Consider the following 3,932-nt stretch of genomic DNA (forward strand, 5'->3'; position numbering starts at 1 on the left):
CAAAATGTTTTCCTTCTATAAACATGTAAAATTTCATAGCAAAAAAGGAATTTTTTAATACTAAAAATCATTTTTTCATCAGTAAGAAAAAATTTACTCAATACAGCAGCGTTTACGAAACGCTATTTTGCGTTTTGCTAACAAAAAATTGCCACGCGTTAGGTAAGCCAGGCTAGCTCAGTCGGTAGAGCACGAGACTCTTACGTCTCGGGGCGTAGGTTCGAGCCCCACGTTGGGCGAACGCGTGTTTTAATACAAAAGGGCAAAATGTTTTCCTTCTATTAACGTATCAGATTTCTTAGCAGAAAAGGTACAATTGAGCGGCGAAAATCATTATTTGTATCAGCAAGAAAAAAAATTTCTTAATAAAGCTTTGCTGTCAAATTTATTTTAAATTCGCATCTCGTTTAACAAGTCCGGCTAACTCCGTCAGTAGAGCACGAGACACTTAATCTAGGGGTCGTGTGTTTGAGCCCCACGTTGGGCGGGAGCGTTTTTTACATTTAAATGGGAAACGGTTTCCTCTTCAAAATGGGTATGCTTTCTTAGCAAAATAGGGTGACATTGATGGGTATGAATCATTTTTTGAATCGGTGAGAAAGATAATTTTATCTAACTTGCGTCTACGAAACTAATTAAAAATTCTAGAGAGTTAAGCAAGCCCGGCTAGCTCAGTCGGTAGAGCACGAGACTCTTAATCTCGGGGTCGTGGGTTCGAGCCGCACGTCGGGCGAACGCATATTTTAATTCAAAAAGGGCAAAATGTTTTCCTTCTATTAACATGTCAGATTTCTTAGCAGAAAAAGTACAATTAAACAGCGAAAATCATTATTTGTATTAGCAAGAAAAAAATTTTCTTAATAAAACTTTGTTGTCAAATTTATTTAAAAATTATTATTTCGCTTTCCAAGCCCGGCTAGCTCAGTCGGTAGGGCACGAGACTCTTTATCTCGGGGTCGTGGGCTCGAGCCCCGCGTTGGGCGGGAGCGTTTTTTACATTTAAATGGGAAACGGTTTCCTCTTCAAAATGGGTATGCTTTCTTAGCAAAATAGGGTGACATTGATGGGTATGAATCATTTTTTGAATCGGTGACAAAAATAATTTTATCTAACTTACGTTTACGAAACTAATTAAAAATTCTAGAGAGTTAAGCAAGCCCGGCTAGCTCAGTCAGTAGAGCACGAGACTCTTAATCACGTGGTCGTGGGTTCGAGCCCCACGTTGGGCGGGAGCGTTTTTTACATTTAAATGGAAAACGGTTTCCTCTTCAAAATGGGTATGCTTTCTTAGCAAAATAGGGTGACATTGATGGGTATGAATCATTTTTTGAATCGGTGACAAAAATAATTTTATCTAACTTACGTTTACGAAACTAATTAAAAATTCTAGAGAGTTAAGCGAGCCCGGCTAGCTCAGTCGGTAGAGCACGAGACTCTTAATCTCGGGGTCGTGGGTTCGAGCCCCACGTTGGGCGAAAGCATATTTTAATTCAAAAGGGCAAAATATTTTCCTTCTATTAACATATCAGATTTCTTAGCAGAAAAAGTACAATTAAACAGCGAAAATCATTATTTGTATCAGCAAGAAAATTTTTTTCTTAATAAAGCTTCGTTGTCAAATTTATTTAAAAATTATTATTTCGCTTGCAAAGTCCGGCTAGCTCAGTCGGTAGAGCACGAGACTCTAAATCTCGGGGTCGTGGGTTCGAGCCCCACGTTGGGCGGAAGCGTTTTTTTTACATTTAAATGCGAAACGGCTTCCTCTTCAAAATGGGAATGATTTCTTAGCAAAATAGGGTGACATTGATGGGTAAGAATCATTTTTTGAATCGGTGAGAAAAATAATTTTATCTAACTTACGTTTACGAAACTAATTAAAAATTCTAGAGAGTTAAGCAAGCCCGGCTAGCTCAGTCAGTAGAGCACGAGACTCTTAATCTCGTGGTCGTGGGTTCGAGCCCCACGTTGGGCGGGAGCGTTTTTTACATTTAAATGGAAAACGGTTTCCTCTTCAAAATGGGTATGCTTTCTTAGCAAAATAGGGTGACATTGATGGGTATGAATCATTTTTTGAATCGGTGAGAAAAATAATTTTATCTAGCTTGCGTTTACGCAACTAATTAAAAATTCTAGAGAGTTAAGCAAGCCCGGCCTGCTCAGTCGGTAGAGCACGAGACTCTTAATCTCGGGGTCGTGGGTTCGAGCCCCACGTTGGGCGAAAGCATATTTTAATTCAAAAGGGCAAAATATTTTCCTTCTATTAACATATCAGATTTCTTAGCAGAAAAAGTACAATTAAACAGCGAAAATCATTATTTGTATCAGCAAGAAAAATTTTTTCTTAATAAAGCTTCGTTGTCAAATTTATTTAAAAATTATTATTTCGCTTGCAAAGTCCGGCTAGCTCAGTCGGTAGAGCACGAGACTCTAAATCTCGGGGTCGTGGGTTCGAGCCCCACGTTGGGCGGAAGCGTTTTTTTACATTTAAATGCGAAACGGCTTCCTCTTCAAAATGGGAATGATTTCTTAGCAAAATAGGGTGACATTGATGGGTAAGAATCATTTTTTGAATCGGTGAGAAAAATAATTCTATCTAACTTGCGTTTACGAAAGTAATTAAAAATTCTAGAGAACTAAGCATGCCCGGCTAGCTCATTCAGTAGAGCCCGAGACTCTTAATATCGGGGTCTTGGGTTCGAGCCCCACGTTTGGCGGGAGCGTTTTTTACATTTAAATGCGAAACGCTTTCCTCTTCAAAATGGGTATGCTTTCTTAGCAAAATAGGGTGACATTGATGGGTATGAATCATTTTTGAATCGGTGAGAATAATAATTTTATCTAACTTGCGTTTACGGAACTAATTAAAAATTCTAGAGAGTTAAGCAAGCCCGGCTAGCTCAGTCGGTAGAGCACGAGACTCTTAATCTCGGGGTCGTGGGTTCGAGCCCCCCGTTGGGCGAACGCATATTTTAATTCAAAAGGGCAAAATGTTTTCCTTCTATTAACATATCAGATTTCTTAGCAGAAAAAGTACAATTAAACAGCGAAAATCATTATTTGTATCAGCAAGAAAATTTTTTTCTTAATAAAGCTTTGTTGTCAAATTTATTTAAAAATTATTATTTCGCTTCCCATGCCCGGCTAGCTCAGTCGGTAGGGCACGAGAATCTTAATCTCGGGGTCGTGGGTTCGAGCCCCACGTTGGGCGGGAGCGTTTTTTACATTTAAATGGAAAACGGTTTCCTCTTCAAAATGGGTATGCTTTCTTAACAAAATAGGGTGACATTGATGGGTATGAATCATTTTTTGAATCGGTGAGAAAAATAATTTTATCTAACTTGCGTTTACGAAACTAATTAAAAATTCTAGAGAGTTAAGCAAGCCCGGCTAGCTCAGTCGGTAGAGCACGAGACTCTTAATCTCGGGGTCGTGGGTTCGAGCCCCACTTTGGGCGAACGCATATTTTAATTCAAAAGGGCAAAATATTTTCCTTCTATTAACATATCAGATTTCTTAGCTGAAAAAGTACAATTAAACAGCGAAAATCATTATTTGTATCAGCAAGAAAAAAATTTTCTTAATAAAGCTTTGTTGTCAAATTTATTTAAAAATTATTATTTCGCTTGCCAAGCCCGGCTTGCTCAGTCGGTAGAGCTCGAGACTCTTAATCTCGGGGTCGTGGGTTCGAGCCCCACGTTGGGCGGAAGCGTTTTTTTACATTTAAATGCAAAACGTCTTCCTCTTCAAAATTGCCATGCTTTCTTAGCAAAATAGGGTGACATTGATGGGTAAGAATAATTTTTTGAATCGGTGAGAAAAATAATTCTATCTAACTTGCGTTTGCGAAAGTAATTAAAAATTCTAGAGAGCTAAGCAAGCCCGTCTAGTTCAGTTGGTTGAGCACGAGACTCTTAATGTCGGGGTCTTGGGTT

General features: G+C 38.7%; 9 non-coding genes across 9 annotated transcripts; all 9 read left to right on the plus strand.

The window, feature by feature from the left end:
* The first annotated feature begins 660 nt into the window (after window positions 1-660).
* On the plus strand, window positions 661-733 carry Trnak-cuu (transfer RNA lysine (anticodon CUU)). The gene has a single exon. It is a non-coding gene; the product is annotated as a tRNA-Lys (tRNA).
* Window positions 734-1,156: 423 nt separating this feature from the next.
* Trnak-cuu (transfer RNA lysine (anticodon CUU)) lies at window positions 1,157-1,229 on the plus strand. The gene has a single exon. It is a non-coding gene; the product is annotated as a tRNA-Lys (tRNA).
* A 173-nt stretch (window positions 1,230-1,402) lies between these two features.
* Window positions 1,403-1,475, plus strand: Trnak-cuu (transfer RNA lysine (anticodon CUU)). The gene has a single exon. It is a non-coding gene; the product is annotated as a tRNA-Lys (tRNA).
* Window positions 1,476-1,899: 424 nt separating this feature from the next.
* On the plus strand, window positions 1,900-1,972 carry Trnak-cuu (transfer RNA lysine (anticodon CUU)). The gene has a single exon. It is a non-coding gene; the product is annotated as a tRNA-Lys (tRNA).
* A 173-nt stretch (window positions 1,973-2,145) lies between these two features.
* On the plus strand, window positions 2,146-2,218 carry Trnak-cuu (transfer RNA lysine (anticodon CUU)). The gene has a single exon. It is a non-coding gene; the product is annotated as a tRNA-Lys (tRNA).
* Window positions 2,219-2,886: 668 nt separating this feature from the next.
* On the plus strand, window positions 2,887-2,959 carry Trnak-cuu (transfer RNA lysine (anticodon CUU)). Its single transcript has one exon. It is a non-coding gene; the product is annotated as a tRNA-Lys (tRNA).
* Window positions 2,960-3,135: 176 nt separating this feature from the next.
* Window positions 3,136-3,208, plus strand: Trnak-cuu (transfer RNA lysine (anticodon CUU)). The gene has a single exon. It is a non-coding gene; the product is annotated as a tRNA-Lys (tRNA).
* A 173-nt stretch (window positions 3,209-3,381) lies between these two features.
* Trnak-cuu (transfer RNA lysine (anticodon CUU)) lies at window positions 3,382-3,454 on the plus strand. The gene has a single exon. It is a non-coding gene; the product is annotated as a tRNA-Lys (tRNA).
* A 176-nt stretch (window positions 3,455-3,630) lies between these two features.
* On the plus strand, window positions 3,631-3,703 carry Trnak-cuu (transfer RNA lysine (anticodon CUU)). The gene has a single exon. It is a non-coding gene; the product is annotated as a tRNA-Lys (tRNA).
* The last annotated feature ends 229 nt before the right edge of the window (window positions 3,704-3,932 follow it).

This window comes from Uloborus diversus, chromosome 8 (genome assembly GCF_026930045.1).
Source record: "Uloborus diversus isolate 005 chromosome 8, Udiv.v.3.1, whole genome shotgun sequence".
In the NCBI taxonomy this organism is placed as follows: domain Eukaryota; kingdom Metazoa; phylum Arthropoda; class Arachnida; order Araneae; family Uloboridae; genus Uloborus; species Uloborus diversus.